General features: G+C 46.1%; 1 long non-coding RNA gene across 1 annotated transcript; it reads right to left on the bottom strand.

Moving 5' to 3' along the window:
- Positions 1-3,264: 3,264 nt before the first annotated feature.
- LOC112580165 lies at positions 3,265-5,512 on the bottom strand. Its single transcript, XR_003104425.2, has 3 exons — positions 5,402-5,512; positions 4,706-4,889; positions 3,265-3,503 (listed from the first exon to the last, which is right to left on the bottom strand). It is a non-coding gene; the product is annotated as an uncharacterized LOC112580165 (long non-coding RNA).
- Positions 5,513-18,314: the final 12,802 nt, after the last annotated feature.

Genomic DNA, 18,314 nt, shown 5'->3' with positions numbered 1-18,314 from the left:
TATATATATCAATAACCTCAGATATGTAGATGACATCACCCTTATGGCAGAAAGTAAAGAGGAACTAAAAAGCCTCTTGATGAAAGAGAAAGAGGAGAGTGAAAAAGTTGGCTTAAAACTCAATATTCAGGAAACCAAGATCATGGCATCTGGTCCCATCACTTCATGGGAAATAGATGGGGAAACAGTGGAAACAGTGTCTGACTTTATTTTGGGGGGCTCCAAAGTCATTGCAGGTGGTGATTGCAGCCATGAAATTAAAAGACACTTACTCCTTGGAAGGAAAGTTATGACCAACCTAGAAAGCATATTAAAAAGCAGAGATACTACTTTGCCAGCAAAGGTCCATCTAGTCAGTTCAGTACAGTTCAGTCACTCAGTCATGTCCGACTCTTTGCGACCCCATGAATTGCAGCACACCAGGCCTCCCTGTCCATCACCAACTCCCAGAGTTCACTCAGACTCACGTCCATCGAGTCCGTGATGCCATCCAGCCATCTCATCCTCTGTCGTCCCCTTCTCCTCCTGCCCCCAATCCCTCCCAGCATCAGAGTCTTTTCCAATGAGTCAACTCTTCGCATGAGGTGGCCAGAGTACTGGAGTTTCAGCTTCAGCATCATTCCTTCCAAAGAAATCCCAGGGCTAATCTTCATAATGGACTGGTTGGATCTCCTTGCAGTCCAAGGGACTCTCAAGAGTCTTCTCCAACACCACAGTTCAAAAGCATCAATTCTTCAGCACTCAGCGTTCTTCACAGTCCAACTCTCACATCCATACATGACTACTGGAAAAACCGTAGCCTTGACTAGATGGACCTTTGTTGGCAAAGTAATGTCTCTGCTTTTGAATATGCTATCTAGGTTAGTCATAACTTTCCTTCCAAGGAGTAAGCGTCTTTTAATTTCATGGCTGCAGTCACCATCTGCAGTGATTTTGGAGCCCCAAAAAATAAAGTCTGACACTGTTTCCACTGTTTCCCCATCTATTTCCCATGAAGTGATGGGACCAGGTGCCATGATCTTTGTTTTCTGAATGTTGAGCTTTAAGCCAACTTTTTCACTCTCCACTTTCACTTTCATCAAGAGGCTCTTTAGTTCCTCTTCACTTTCTGCCATAAAGGTGGTGTCATCTGCATATCTGAGGTTATTGATATTTCTCCCAGCAATCTTGATTCCAGCTTGTGTTTCTTCTAGCCCAGCGTTTCTCATGATGTACTCTGCATAGAAGTTAAATAAGCGGGGTGACAATATACAACCTTGACGTACTCCTTTTCCTATTTGGAACCAGTCTGTTGTTCCATGTCCAGTTCTAACTGTTGCTTCTTGACCTGCATACAGATTTTCATCTAGTCAAGGCTATGGTTTTTCCAGTGGTCATGAATGGATGTGGGAGTTGGACTGTGAAGAAAGCTGAGTGCTGAAGAATTGATGCTTTTGAACTGTGGTGTTGGAGAAGACTCTTTCGAGTCCCTTGGATTGCAAGGAGATCCAACCAGTCCATCCTAAAGGAAATCAGTCCTGAATATTCATTGGAAGGACTGATGCTGAAGCTGAAACTCCAATACTTTGGCCACCTCATGCACAAAGTTGCCTCATTGGAAAAGACCCTGATGCTGGGAGGGATTGGGGGCAGAAGGAGAAGGGGGCAACAGGAGATGAGATGGCTGGATGGCATCACCGACTCAATGCACATGAGTGTGGGTGAACTCCGGGAGTTAGTGATGGACAGAGAGGCCTGGAGTGCTGCGATTCATGGGGTTGCAAAGAGTCGGACATGACTGCGCGACTGAACTGAACTGCACTGAAACTATCTTGGATTCTATCTGTGGGTTTTGTCTTCTGTCACAATGACCAGATAGTTATCTATTCCTCCACTAAAACTAGATTATTTATGGAGACAAACTTCTATTGTAATACTTGGTGAAAACCACCCTCCTTGTATTTCCTATTTATCACAATTTTCTTGATTGACTTGAAGAATTTAGTTTTGGAGGTAAACCTTAAGTCAACCTCATTAGAACAAAAATTTATTTATGGGGAGGTGAGTCAGAGGCTTCCTTGGTGGCTCAGACAATAAAGATTCTGCCCGAAAGGCAGGAGACCCAGATCAATCCACTGGTTGGGAAGATCCCCTGAAGGAGGACACGGCAACCTGTTCTCCAGTATTCCAACTGAAGAATCCCACAGACAGAGGAGCCTGGTGGGGATACAGCCCATAAATATGCTGAGTCATACAAAACTGAAGCAACTGAGCTGCACAAACACGGAATACTAAATCTGGCAGAGCATACAGAACTTGGTATACATAAAATCAAGGTGTAGAAGAGTGATTCAGTGTATTTAATACCTAATTTCACACAGCAGGTCAGAGAAGAGCTGAGACTCAAGGCCCTAGCCACTAGCTCCAAGTCCCAAGTTCAGTTCCCAGTATGTAAACTTATGCCTGTCTGGTCAGAAGGTAGAGATATCTTACCAGTTATGCCACTCTTTATATGGGTCATGCTGACTGTAGCCTGACATTATGCTAGACCCTAGGAAACTGGGCTAAATTCTAGTCCCTCCCTAGTAGCCTCATAAACCTCCTATGGTAATGGAACTACCCATTTAATGCTTTCAGAAGTAGGCAGAGGATTTGGGACACGAGACCATGTGACACATCCTGCAATTCACACTTCACAGCATGAGCTATTTCCATGTAAACAACGTTCCCACAGGGGTAGCTACTTAGAGCCACACATCATGAGGTTCCTGGCCCCCAGTGCAGGACAAAGAACGGCAGTGGCACTAAGTGTCCCTGAAGAAATGCTGGCTCCTCAGAAGACACCCACCTAAGAAGCAGAAAATGGCAAATGCCACTGGGAGAAAGAGGGTACCAGTGATGACCCTCTTAGGCCATCTCTGATGTCACCTGTCAATAACCAGAGGGACTGGAGATTCTGCCACTGTGCTGAAGGCCAGAGTGAGACATATATTATCTGTGCCCCAAAACAACAATTTTATCCAGCCAGGCTGGTGATGTCACAGGTTACACATTTGTTATTTTGCTTAGTCTTCACACAACATCCCCGTGTAGCAGATGACAGAATGACTTGGAAAGTTACAACAAACTTGCCCATACTCCCACAGCTTGCCAGGGACAGGGTGTAGGTTCTGTCGAACCCTGGTCCCAAGCTCTCAGTGACCACATGTGTCACTTCTCACCATCACTGAAGACCTCCTGCCTCACATCCTCCCTGCACAGAACACAGACACTGGGCACAATGAGCAATGTTGCAGTGTTTTTATTAGATTCAGCCTAATAGAGGCCACATCAGGTGGGGAAGGTGTCTGGATTCCAGCTTCAGGAACAGAAGGAGAACAGGGCAGGAAGATCAAGTGCAGACCCAGCACAACTAGCAAAGCTTCTCACACCAAAGAGAGCAGACTGGAAGCCAATCCTCTAACAGCATTCACCACTGAGGACAATTTATAGCTGATGCAATCATTACTGAAAATGATGGACACCTGGAAGGGAGAAGGAGGTGGAGGGACTGGACCTGAGCCCACAGCCAGGCTATCCTGTCTCCCCAGGAAAACCTCACGCCTCACCCTCAGGGATTCAGCCCCATCCCTACCAAGAACCTCTGCCCACAGTCCCACCACTGGAAAGGGGGCTGCAAGCAGGCCCCAGGGGGAGGATGGCTCTCTAGTAGACCAGGCACAGATGTCAGGAGGGAGACAGATCCACCAGTCACACCAGGGAGGGGAGGAGATGACAAGGGTCAGCAGTGAACAGCCGGGGCTGATCCAGAAGGAGGAATATGGTGCTGAGGACTGGGTTTGGGTCACACCTGAGCCTCCTCGGTCAGGTGTCCTGGGTGGATGGAAGGTGCATGCAAGTGTCATAAACAGCCCCATGTGCCATGGGGGCTTCTATTAGTGCATGATATTCTGGATCATGGTAAACCACTTGTTTTGAAGAGTTAACAATTTGAGGAAAATATGCAAAGATAGGTTATTCAAATCTCAAATACTATATCAGAAGAAAAACAATCACAGCAAAAAGATGGTTCTTCGAGAGATACACTATTTGCCCAAGTGAGTGGTTGCACTTACCTAGAAACTGCAACAGGAGCATTAGGCACCAAAACCCCAGAGTGGAATTTCTGGCTTGTAGGCACTGAGACCATGTCGGTGGAAATGGGGCTCTGAGCCAGAGCAATGGCCATCAAAAAGGGATAAAGAGGAGGTGATGTGACCACAGGTCAGAAAGCTTATAAGCCAGGGAGTCGCATGCTGGAAGAAGACCTAAAACCTGGGGTTCCTTTTAAATATTCCTAAAGTAGAGATGACAGACTGCTACATGTATGAGAGCTGAATGCTTCATTTCCTGCAAAAATTAAAATGTTACTTCTCTAATGCTACTTCGTCTCAGTGAGAAAAAAAAATTACAGGACTCAATACACTTCTCCTAGTGCATTGACACTAGTCCCCTATTATGTGTGAGCTGATTAACATGATATGGACATATTAGGTAACAAGAGGCTGGATGTGCAGGTGGACTGTGCTTGCATATTACAGGTGCTGCAGGTTGACGCAAATGTTTATGTGCTTCTCTGTTTATAGCTCTATTACACATTCCATGACTGAATGATCTATTATCATGTGGCATAATGAAATATGCTGCATGTGAGTTCTCAAGGTCAGTGTGGGTAAAGGTAAGTTACCTTATATTTCAGATGATCAAACCTGTCTTCAGGTTCTGCTTCAAGAAGCAATCCCGGATTTTCCCAAAGGCTGCTTTTTCAGCTTCATTAGCTTCGATTGAATCCAAGGTTTCATTCAATGCTTTACTTGGGAGTCCAAGGCTCACAGCAAAAAGGGTTTCATAAAACACAGGGCAGGCTTCCACTGAAGGCAGAGACAGAAAACACCTTGTCAAAAGAATCACCAGGTTAGAAGGTTCTGTTTCCCAACACTTGATAGGAACTCATACATCCAAAGCTTCAGACTCACCTCCCACAGACACCCGCCCTCTCCCAGGACTGCTTACATCCCAGACAAAATCTTCCCTATGAGGAACTCCCAGTAGAGGGAGCAGAAACAGGGGCTAGGCTTGGAGACCCCTCTTCCCTTCACCACTGCCCCCAGGCATACCAGCCTGCTTTCTCCATCTCACTAAGCACCACTACCCCCAACAAACTATCCCCCAGGGTTTGCACAGATAATGACCCTTCCAGGTCCACACCACCAGCCCCATTCAAACACTGTAAGCCTCAGGAAATTTGTGCAGGACTCCTGGGCACTGATCTGCCACCTGCCCTCAGAATCTGCCCCAGAAGTGGCTTGGACAGGACTGGGAAGGATGCAGTGAGATGGCAATGAGCAAGGATCAGCGGGGCCATCCAGACTCTCCTTCCTACCCTCATGTGTCTTGAAGGTCAGCTCTCTGGTCACCATCAAGGCCAGCACAAGCAGTGCTCCCTTCATTATGGTAGCAGCTGGAGTGCTCTGCTCAGGGCAAGGTTTTGCCTGCTTTATAAACCACTAGCTAGCCCAAGGCTTTATAAACCAAGGCCAGCCCACTTCCCTCCCAGTTGGATCACAGGCCTGTGGCCAGGCTCCTGGCACAGGTGGCTGTCTTGGCCCTTGGGATATTTGCTGTGGAAAATCATCCTACTCTGAGAGCAGAGCTCTTAGAGGACATGTTGGGGTATCTTTGCCAAAGAACAAGTGGAACTAAGTGACTCCATTTGGAGCCAAATGCTCTGTTTTCTGGTCCACAACCATCACCTGTTTTCCTGATCATCCTTCCCCCAACCTAACCTGGCTCTGAGGGAAGCACTGCCCCAAACTGAGCAGATGGAATCACAAAAATGTCAAGGACATATCTATGCCACTGTAAGGTAGAAAAAAGGTCGTCCAGAATTCTGGCTTTTCCCCCACACATTAATTCCTAAAGATAAGAATGTGGAGCTGGACCTTACTGAAGCCCCCAGATGTCTTAACATCTGCAGTCTCTAGACAGGACCTTTACATTGCTGGTCAGCAGCCCTGGGCTCTGATTCATGCCCAACAAGGAACTTGCAGGACTTAAGGCCAAGTGGCTTTTCTCAGGCGCTGGTAATTCTGTACTTTTGGGTCATGCCACCAGCTTTCCTTCAGACCCTTCAGACATCTGGTTCCGAGCAGACTTCAGCCTTGCCATTTCTCCTGGCTTTCCTTCCTCCTCCACAGTGAGCCTGGTCTCAGGTGGTGCTTGTACTGCGCAGTCTATCCAGGAACATCAGGGGGAAGCTGTGGGTTTGAGGGTTTGTCTCCTGGGGCAGAGACTCTGAGATGCACAGCCCTACAGGCCACTGTGGATGGGAGTTCTAAGGCCCAGAGGGCTGGGTTGATCAGAGGTGGCAGTCTGTATGTGAAAACTCTTTCAGAGTCAAACTTAACCTTCCACGTTAGGAAAGCAGTTTGTTGGGACAAACCATTTGAGATGTGCCAGGAGCCAGCACGGGAGAGCCCACCCATGACAAGGTCATGCGGGAGAAACCTGACGGGCAAGGTGAATCAGGACTTGAGGGACCCCCTGGACCTGCTTGAGCATCTACCCCAAAACCAGAATCTGTCTGTTTTACTATTTTAATGACTTTCACCAACTCCTCTGACATTAATGGGGGGCTATCCCCGACCACCTTTCTCTGAAGGAAATCAACTTAGAGCTCTAGTTAATAAGCCTCCTGGGCACAATAGGAGTGTTTCAATCCACACCCCTCAGATGGCTTTCTAACTTGCATGACAGGTTTATCCGGACTCTTACAGCTATGCATGTGATTGTTTACAGCCTCCCAACCACGAGAGGCACAGGAAGCTTAAAACATTCTAACAATATAGAGCCTTTTGAGGAGTTAGTAATTATTAGAATAGAATTGGTGAAGGATTTCATTGTTGAGTCAATGCTTGCTGCCAAGTTTCCATATCCCTTACCCACTGTGTCCCTGGGGGTATATTAATTAATATAGTTCGTATATAGAAAAATAAGTAGTGGCCTTGGTGTTAACAACTTTAGACCCTTGAGGTAATAAATTCTTTCCTTGCTACAGCGCACTGCACCTTTGCCCTATGGGAATGCAACTTTGTCTAGTGCTTTTGGAGAGTGGCACCAAACTTTAGAAAAATTACTTTTAGAGAAAATAAGTTTTCTGGTTAACTAATCTTTATCAGAACAAAGAGTCATAAAATGTTAATAGGCCTCCTGGCCAGAAGATGATGTAAATCACCTAAAGCCTTTGTATATGATAGGTTTTCAGAAAGAAAGCCTGGTCTCAACAAGGGTCAGGGCTGCTGACCCTGCATGACTCTGGACCCTACATTCTCATCTATGTACAACTGAGGGTATAAAAGCTCCTTTTAAAAATAAAGTTACGGGCCTTGCTCACCAAAGCTCAGTCTCCCCGTGTCATTCTTTTTTTCCTTTTCTCTCTTCTTCTCTCTCTGTGCTTCTTTCAGGGTGACTACTTGGAACACAGGGGCTCTCTGAGTTTTGCCTGGGCTTCTAAGACCCGATCGGGAAGGCACCCTGCGTCTTCACTGGGGAGAGGGCGTCCTGCATCCTCACCCCACTGAGAGGGCGCCTGCAGTCTCTGTGAACAGAGCAAGTTCCGTGTCAGGAGCTTTATTGGCTTTCTGTGTAAACCAAGGAAGATTAAGCCTCTTTCTCTCCCCTTTTACTTTCCCTATTCACCAATGCCATCCTCCTGACGGAATCCATAGATCCTGCTGGGGCTGGACCCTGGTAGAGATGGCCCTTGAAAACACTGGAAGGAAGCCTGAGAATCTCCTAATGGCCAAACTGGAAAGGATTTGACAGACAATATAAGTAACAGTATTCGATGATAAACCAATGTATAAAGTAATATGTGTGAATCCATATTGCCTAAATTGCTGTCTAAATAAATCAATGTGGGAGAGGAGGCAACCATTCCTTACAGAAACATCCCGAATAACAGCCATAGACTATCCCCTCCAGGAGGATGAACATACTGCCTTACCCTCCCTGAGTGTGGGCTAGACTTAAGAACTCGTCTCCAAAGAAAAGAGGAGGAGGAGAGGAAAGCACTGCAGAAACCTGACAAACTCAAATAATCAGCTAATCAAGGCTGATTATTCCCAGTGGTAAGGCACACAGCTGTCACATGTATCCTTATGTAAGGGGACTGGAAGGGAGCTTCTCACCTGTGTGGTGTCTTCCTCAAAACCCAAAGTCTGAACCCCACTCGACAGTATCAGAACAACAGCAGCTAAACTTAGCTTGGGGGCCTTCTACCATCCCTGGTCCCTGATAGTTCTCCTCAAGACTCTTAAGGCCATGACAGACCAGGAGAGAATGAGTAACTCCACAGAGCAGAGAACACTAGGGACACATGACAGTGAATGCAGTGAGTTTCAGGTCCGGATAGGATCCTGGAATCCAAGATTAATGGACAAGCTGCTGAAATTCAGATAAACTTAACACTTCATTAGTCATAAGGTTCCAATGTTGTCTCTCAGTTTTGACAAATACTTGCACTTTTTCCATAAAACTAAAATTATTCCAACTTAAAATTTTACTAATAACAGCTTGAAACAGGAAGCTCAACTCTGTCCTCTGTGACAACCTAGAGGGGTGATATGTGTTGGAGGATGGGGATTATTCAAGACAGAATTGATTTATTTATGGCTGAGTCATGTTGTTGTATGGCAGAAGGCAATACACTATTGCAAAATAATATCCTCCAATTTAAAATACATTAAAAGCAACAACAACGACAATGACCTGCATTAGGACACGGCTACATCAGCAGCATTCCTACATTGACCCTAACCAGCTCTTCACTCTGATGTCACCAAATGTCCCCATAGTTAGGGACGTCTCAGAGGACCCTGTGGCATCCTTGAAAGGGCACTGGGCTGGATCCATGGTAGCCACCGGCATTACTCAGCACTCCAGGCCCTGGTTCCTCTCCTCATAGAGCTACGGAGGCCATTTGGGGGCAGTGTCTTCTCAAGGACAGGAGACATGGGATCCATGGGCAGCTGTCTCACCACACAGAAGTCCTGCCACCACAGACAAAGAGCCAACATGTGCAGCCTGGGCCATGTGGTGTTCACCTTCCTGCCCAGGAAACTTTAACTCACACCTACAGCCACCTGAGGCCCTCTTGAGGCGACCTTCAGAGGGGTGGACCCCAGGCAGCAGGAACCATGGCAAGGAGTCTCTGCACAGAGGTCAGCTGACACTGCAGCTCAGTACTTGGTGCCTCTTTGCCAAGACCAGTTACTGGATGTGAATCCTATTTGGCACAAGGTTCTGCCTATTGTCACACTATGTGTCCGAACCTCAGATTAGCTCTTCAGCAAACATTAATCTGCCACAGGTGCCTCAGAGAAGGGACAGCCAGATGCCTCCAGAGAAAGGTTACTTGATGTGACTTCAAACATTTTAATCCTTTACCTTATTAATCCAAGGCAATGTTCATAAACATATTTACAGTAAGTAGTATGAAAGATATTCCTGCTTATCAACTCCAGAGAAATGGAATATTCCTGCCATTATTCTAACAAACAGTGTGCAACATCTAATGAATGCTGGGCCCTCTCCTAGTCCTGGGGATGCAGCAGCACACAGCACAGCTATCGCTCTCTTGCAGCTCTTCATCACCTAAGAGGGAGTGAAAGACAGTGACCCCATGGGAAGAAGTGCTCTGGGCGAATTTAAGCAAGGGGAGAAGACAGATGGCCATTGGGGTAAGAGAGGGGCAGACTGCTTTGATATTTGAGCTCAATAGTTGGGGAAGTCTGTGCTGTGTGTTACCTGAAGACACCTGAGGATGAGGGAACGAATCATGCAGCCACTGGAGGAAGAGCCTTCCAGGTTGGGAGGGCTCCATGTGCAGAGTCCCTGCTGCAGGAGCACACTTGGTCGGGTCAAGGAGCAGACAGGAGGCACTGAGGGAGGGGAGAAAGGCATGGATAAGTTCATACAGGCAGCAGCAATGTGGGGCTGGTTGTGCAACTGGCCCAGAGGTTATGATCTAGAAGGGGCTTGGCTTTTTCTCAAGTGAAGAAGTGATCATGGGAACAGTACAGAGACACTCAAGAGGTGAAAGAGGTTGCAAAAAGTGATGGACCTAAGCACTGTCTTGCTGACTGAAATAAGTCAGAGAAGCAGAAACGTCTTATGACATACCTTATATGCAGACTCTAAAAAGACAAGATACAAAGGAATTTATTTACCACCCAGAAAGATGACAGACTTAGAGAACGAACTCATGATTGCTAGAGGGAAGGATGAGGTTAAGGGACAGTTATGGAGTTTGGGATGCTTGTGTACAAACCACGATATTGAAAATAGATAAGGATCATATGCCATGATCCAGTCAGGTATATTCAAGGGATGCAAAGATTCTTCAATATATTCCAATCAATCAATGTGATGCACTGTATTAACAAATTAAAACATAAAATTCACATGATAATTTCCATAACTGCAATAAAACTGTCAACAAAATTCAGCACCTGTTTATGATAGAAATTCTCAGGAAAATTGTCATAGAAGGAATCTATCTACCATAATCCCACAGGAAACATTGTTCTCATTGGTGAAAAACAGAAAGCATTTCCTCCAAGATCAGGATCAAGACAAGGGTACCCACTCTGACCACTATTATTCAGTATAGTTTTGGAAGTCCAGCCATGGCAAACAGAGAAGAAAAAGAAATGGTGAAATACAGACTGGAAAGGAAGCAGTAAAACTCTCACTATTTGCAGATGACATGATATTATATGTAGAAAAAAGTAAAGATGCTAAAGATACTAGAGATAACAGTAAAGATAACAAGCTAATCAGTGAATTTATTTGTATAGTCATAGGATACAAAATCACTATACATTAATTCCTTGCAATCCTGTACACTAACAAAGAATACTCAGAAAGAGAAATTAAGGAATCAATTCCATTCACCACTGACATAAAAAGAATAAAATACCTAGCAATAAACCTACCTAAGGAGACAAAAGGTATGTATACAGAAATCTATAAGACACTGATGAAAGAAATTAAAGATGACATAAACAGATGGAAAGATACACCATGTTCTTGGAAGGGAAGAATCAATATTGTGAAAATGACTATACTACTCAAAGCAATCTACAGATTCAATGCAATCTATATAAATTTACCAATGGTATTTTTCACAGTACTAGAACAAAAAATTTCACAATTCATACGGAAACACAAAAGACCCCTTATAGGCAAAGAGATCTTGCAAAAGAAGAATGGAGCTGGAGGAATCAATCTTCCTGATTTCAGACTATACTACAAAGCTGCACTCATCAAGACAGTATGTAACTGGCAGAAAAACAGAAAAATAGACTAATGGAACAAGATAGAAATCCAGAAAAAAGCCCACACACCTATGGGCATCTTATCTTTGACAAGGTAGGAAAGACTATGTGAAAGTGAAAGTGAAAGTTGCTCAGTTGTGTCCAACTCTTTGCAACCCCAGGCACTATACAGTACATGGAATTCTACAGGCCAGAATACTGGAGTGGGTAGTCTTTCCCTTCTCCAGGGGATCTTCCCAACCCAGGGCCAAAAGCAGGTCTCCTGCAATGCAGGTAGAATCTTTACCAGCTGAGCCACAAGGAAAGCCCAAGAATACTAGACTGGGTAGCCTATCCCTTCTCCAGCAGATCTTCCCAACCCAGAAATCGAACTGGGGTGTCCCACATTGCAGGTGGATTGTTTACCAACTGAACTACGAGGGAAGCTACAATGGAGAAAAGACAGTCTCTTTAATAAGTGATGTTAGGGAAAAAAATTACATGTATCATATAAGAATGAAATTAGAACACTGCCTAGCACCATACACAAAGATAAACTCAAAATGGATTAAAAACCTAAATGTAAGATCAGAAACCACAAAACTCTTAAAGGAAAACACAGGCAGAAAACTTTTTAAAATAAATCACAAAAAGATCCTGTATGACCCACATCCTAGAGTAATGGAAATAAAAAAAAAAAACCAAAAAAAAAAAAAAACAAATGGGAACCATTCAAACTTAAGAGCTCTTGCACAGCAAAAGAAACCTAAACAAGATGAAAGGACAACCCTCAGAATGGGACAAAATAATTGCAAATGAAGCAAGTGACAAAGGATTAATCTCCAAAATATACAAGCAACTCATGCAGCTCAACATCAGAGGAAAATACATTAAAAATGGGTAAAAGATCTAAACAGCATTTTGCCAGAGAAGGCATCCTAATGGCTAATCAACCCATGAAAGAATGGTCAACATTGCTTATTATTAGAGAAATGAAAATCAATACTACAATGAGGTATCACCTCACATCAGTCAGAATGGATATCATCAATAAATCTACAAACAATAAATGCTGGAGAAGATGTGGAGAAAAGGGAACACTCTAGCACTGTTGCTGGGAATGTATATTGACATAGCCACTATGGACATTCCTTAAAAAGCTAGAAATGAAACTATCATGTGACCAAACAATCCCACTACTGGGCATATACACTAAGGAAATTATAATTGAAAAAGACACATGTACTCCAATGTTCATTGCAGCACTATTCACAATAACTAGGACATAGAAGCAACTTAGATGTCCATCAGCAGATCAATGGATAAAGAAATTGTGGTACCCATAACAATGGAATACTATGAACCCATAGAAAGGAATGTATTTGAGTTCGTTTTAATGAGATGGGTGAAACTAGAGCCTATTATACAGAGTGAAATAAGTCAGAAAGTCAAAACCAAATGTTGTGTATTAATGCATATATGTGAAATCTAGAAAAATGGTACTGATGAACCCATATGCTGGGCAGGAATAGAGATGTGGACATACAGAACAGACTTATGGACACAGTGGGGGAAGGAGAGGGTGGGATGAATTGAGAAAGCAGCATGGAAATGCATACATTATCATGCGTAAAAGAAATAGCTAATGGCAAGTTGTTGCATAGAGAAGGTAACTCAGCCTGGTGCTCGTGAAACCTACAGGATGGGATGGGTTGGGAGGTAGGACAGAGGTAGAAGAGGGAGGGGACATGTGTATACCTCTGACTGATTCATGTTGATGTATGGTAGAAACTGACACAACCCTGGAAAGCATTTATTCTTCAATTAAAAATAAATTTTAAATAAATAGATAACCAACAAGGATAACTGTAGAGCCCAGGGAACTCTGCTTATTGTTTTGTGTTAGCCTAGATGAAAGGCAACTATGGGAAAGAATGGATAATGTGCACACATACAGAAGAGTCTGTTCATTGTCTACCTGGAACTATCATAACATTCTTAACTGGCTATAATCCAATCCAAAAAAAAAAAGTTTAATTAAAAAGAAGAAGGAGAGGCTGCAGAAAATATTCCTGTGTAGAACAAGGTACTGTCAAAGCCAGGTGTCAAGTCTAGATCAAGAGAAAACTAGAAACTTCTGGGGCAGAGCATACAAGAGATTTCAGGGCTCTATAACTGATTTGGGAGATTGGCCCAACAGAGGCCACTGACAAGATCAAGGCACAGTGATAATAGCAGGGCAGGAGCCATCAGAGAGCCTGACAAGGGGCTCAGGGCTCATGCTCCAGCCTGCCTGGCACTTACTCCCTGTGAGACCATTCCTAAGCAAAACCCACGAGTCCACACTAATCTTTCTTCAAGGTCATATGTTCTTACATGCTCCCACCGGCCATCATTCAGGAGGCATTATAGGGAACATATTTATCCTTTTTGGTCACCCTGGAGATTTTCAGTTGTTAATACTCCTGAGTCAGCTGCCCCTCCCACAGAGCCCTCCAGTGGGGAGGAGGCTGAGCCAGTGCCCTCTGTGGACTCAAGGACTAGCATCTTGCCAACACACACAGCTCCTTCTGTGTAGCCCCGTGCACCCTCACACTGTGGCCTGGCAGAATCTCCTGAAAAAAGGAAGCATGTGACACAGTCCCTTGGGGTGAGGACAAGCACAAGTATAAAAGGGCTCCAAGTGAGTAGGGAGCACCTGCCACCGGCACCATGACGCAGGCTGGAGCTCTCTTGGTGCTCTGCGCTGCCTTGCTCCTCATCGGGGGCGGAAGTGAGTGGCTGCGACCTGGGCTCCCCAAGGGTTCTGACACCTCCCAAGGGCAGGACTGAGCCTCTCAGGAGCAGGAAGGGAATAGGGTGTTCTGATGAGTGCCTTACAGGGAGTGTCCCCTTATCTTTCTGTTTCAGAGTGTGATGACATCTGCCTAGCCTTGAGGGACACTGTTGACCTGGTTCATATCGGGAAGCCATGAGGCTTATATTGAACAAGTTGAAAAGTATAACCAAAACTCTGATGTACTGGAAACAGCCGATACCCTGAAGAGCTGTGTTGATGAGAAGTTGACAGCAGAGGATAAGCAGGATGCTCTCAGTGCTCTGGTGGGTCAGGCTGTGTGTGAATGTGCCTGTGGGGTGTGTGTGGGAGGTGGGCGGGGATGTCAGGGCCCTATTCAGGGCACTTGGAGGTGGGGAGACCATATCCTCCCACCCTGGCCCTTCCCTGGAAACCTGGGAGGATAAAGATCCTCATGAATTAGGAGGTACAGAGAATGTGGCCAACACCCACAGGGTGGGGAAGGGTCATGGAGGGAGATTCAGTCCAGCCCTGGAGCTCTTGAGCTGGCCCTGACTGCTCAGCTCTGCCTGGTCACAGGCCTGGGACCCTCCAGGTCCTGCTGATTCTGTGGTGCCACCTGCCTTTGGAGTTAGGGCCTCAGTGCTGGCCTCCCTGACTCCAGCCTCTCCAGCACAGGAACCTGACTCTGCTGCAATTCATTCCTACTGAGACCTTCTCTTCTACAAACATCCGTTTTTGCTCCAGTGCCTCAAGGACCTACTTCGTTTCTCCAAACACCCACATATGTCCTTGGTCCCTGGATGCCAAAGGGCCATTAAGCCACACATACCCTAAGAGGAGGCTGTTCCAAAAGCCCCCCTCCTGCCCTCCCCAGGCCTGAGATGCTCAGAGTCGAGGGTCAGGGTGAATCTTTGCTGCCATAAAGGTGGTGGAACAAGCAGCTGTTTCACCTCTAAGTGTCCAAGGGCCAGAGGGAGGAAGCAGAGAGGGATCAACTCACCCCTGACGACTTCCAGGAGTCACTCCTGAGCCCTGCCAGGTGGTCTTCAGCAGTGTCCCCCATTCTATTCTGGGAGACTGCCCTCAGCCCTCCAGGGAGACCACACAGTCTCTGTCCCATTGGAGGAAGACTCTTTGGGATGTATCCACATTTACCCACTCACATTCAGAGGCCTCTCTCTGCAGACCCTTCCCTTGTGTTCAGTGCAGCTTCATGTCTCTTGGAACCCTGAAGCCTCACCAGGTTTATGCATCTTCTCTTACAGAATAAAATATACTCAAGTTCTCTCTGCTGATGGAACTGTCCCCTTCCAGGCACCCAAGGAAGCCACTTGCCTGATCCCTAAGTCATGTCAGCAACCTGCCACATCCAGGTGTCTGATTATAGAGGATTCCAGCAATAAAAAGCCTTGCAATTCACAGGAGAGTGCTTACTCTTTGACTTCAGAGAGGGGGTGGAGGGAACACAACCACAGTGGAGACCATCAGTGTGCCTTCCCACTGCAGCTGGATTTCAGTGCTGTCAGATGCTCCTCCACACATTCAACAGGTGGAGCCTGGGTAATGATCATTGCATCAGCTAGAGGGTCTGATCACTTCTGTCACATCTGCTAGAGTGTGTGTTCACTTCTGTCACCAAGACCCACAGATCATGAGCATATTCCACCAAATTTCAGCCTTGCAGCAACCTGAAGCATAGGAGTAATAATCCTCATCTTACAAGGGAGGATCTGAGGCTCAGAGAGGGTAAAGCTCCTGCTGAAGAGACACAGCCTTCCCCACCCGTCCATGCTCGGGAGATGAGCTCAGCTAAATCACCCTATGACTGTTCACATATTATAGTCCTTCTTTGGGCCTCTGATTTCCATTTAAAAAATGGAACTCCCTCCAGTCTCCAAGTCTGGGGTAAGGCCAAACTAAAATAATGACTGACAAATGGCCCTTGTCCTAAGTGCCTGACAGGAGAGGAAGAACAAAGGGTCAAGGTCCACGTGCTGAACTCTGTCACTCTTTGGACCTCAGTTTATCCTAATGCCAACCCCCAGTTGTGGACTCAGCTACTTCCACATAAACAGACTGTGAGTTGAGTCTCACGTTCAGAGTGGACATCCAGGGGCCTGGGGTTTCTTGCTCCTCCTGTGTCTCTGCTGCCTGCCCATGCACAGGGCCCTGTGCTCATGCTGTCTCATTCTTTTTTCCTGACACCACCCCATCTCTAAGACCTTCTTCCCACCCAACAGCTTCCCTAAAGGTCCGAGTCTGCTGGGCTTATGCCACAGGGCTGGGTTTAGGACGGGGAATCTCTAAGGTCCTCATGATGAGAAGGCTTAGGACAGGTCCCCAAGGTGATCAAGAGCTGCTGCTTCTCCCTGTGGAGCGAGCCTGGGGGATACGGGGGAGGTCTCCTTACCCAGAGTAATATCGGGCTCTTGTCTCTGCCCACCACTACATCCCCACCAGGGTCTGTCTGGGGCACTTCTAAGATGGAGACCTGCCTCTGTGGGAGTTAAGGTGTGTTGAGCCTGTATGAAGAGGTCCTGGCGCAGGGACCCATCTTCTCATCTGACCCAGGATGTGTATTCCATCCCACCCCTACCCAACTGATGTGAAAGCCCCAAGCCTTCAGGAAGGAGGAATGCCACCCTGAGAAGTAAAGTGCCTCTTACAATGTCTTGGATAGAAACTCACCCTGCTCTCCAGTGAATGTACAAATGTGATGGGACCTGTCCAAAGGTTCGGTGGAGATGAGTGCGGGGCAGTTGGTCCTCCTGGGACAGACACAATCTGTATCCTGGCTCTTGCTCAGCTGCACAGAACTCCTGGGTCTGCTGGGAAGACACTTCCATATTGCCCACTGCCCCCTCCCCTCTCCCTTCCTTCCTCTAATCTCCAGCACCCTTATCTAACCTGGGGTTAGTAGAAAAGGCAGCATCTGATTTCTCCCAAATACTTTTCTGTCTGACATCCAAACCTTAGATAGCTGCAAATGTAACTAAAAAACCTGTGGCTTTGGATCTCTGATTCTCACATGACTTCCCCTTTAGATCATAGGAGCCCTGTTTCATTTTCACCTAGGCCAACCTGAGTTTACCTGTAGCTGTGGGATAATCCCCCACTGCAGACACTCCCCTCCTCAAACTCCTGCATCTCCCCTACCTGCTTGGTGGATTTCTCCAGCAACTGGGAACTTGCTGAACTACTGGTGCTTGTATGCTCAGTTGCTTCAGTTGTGTCTGATTCTTTGCAACCCTGTGGACTGGAGCCCAGTAGGTACTGCTGTCCATGGGACCCTTCTGGAAAGAATACTAGAGTGGGTTTCCCTGCCCTCCTTCAAACCACTGGGAAGTTCACTAGGAGATTCCTCACTTGGGCAACTGACATCACCTTCCTAATTACCTCGGTGCTCCCAAGCCCCTGTGTCTGGGTCACCTTTGTTGGGAACACAAATCTCATGGTGTCCTATTTCCATCTCCCTAATCAGGAAAGCCAGGAATTCAAGTGAAAGATACCCAGTAAAGACAGAAGGTAGAAGGGAGAGGGATACCATAGTTGAAGCTTTAGAGGCATAACAGAGTACATGATCATCCCTACACAGAGAAGAGAAACCTGTTTGGCAGAGGGAGATGCTCTCTGACCATGTATTTCTCTGTGGACCTTGCAATGGGATATTCTCAGTCAGCTGGGACAAGGTGTTTTGAGGGTGTACCCCAACCCTAGACCATAGGAATCAATGGGGGAATTCAGGCTGAAGCACACATTGCTCCATGGATCAAGACCTGGGAACCAGAAAGTCATAGAGAGATAAGAGCAAGATCTGGGTGGCAGAATAGAGGCTGCAAAACAGACAAGTCTCCAGCAAGGAAAAGGCCAGAAGCAGGCCATAGTTGAGGACAGGGCTTGCCTTCATGACTGCAATATGAAGACCTGAAGAGATACATCCACTGCTTCAGTGTTACCATCATACTTTGAAGTTTCCTTAAAAATACTTTTAAAATATGTTCTACTATATTGAATACAGGTCCAACGGTATAACATATTTACACTCAACTTTATGCTGGCATGCTCATGGATTCAGAACACAGGATACCCAGCTGGGGCTTCAAACCCAGGCTTCTTCATGAAGGGATTCCCATGGAAGGGTCAGATGTTCTTTCATGTGCCCCAAGCAGGTACCCGAG

The sequence above is a fragment of the Bubalus bubalis genome, chromosome 18 (assembly GCF_019923935.1).
Source record: "Bubalus bubalis isolate 160015118507 breed Murrah chromosome 18, NDDB_SH_1, whole genome shotgun sequence".
NCBI classification, from domain to species: domain Eukaryota; kingdom Metazoa; phylum Chordata; class Mammalia; order Artiodactyla; family Bovidae; genus Bubalus; species Bubalus bubalis.
This window is presented reverse-complemented; position numbering and strand designations above follow the sequence as displayed.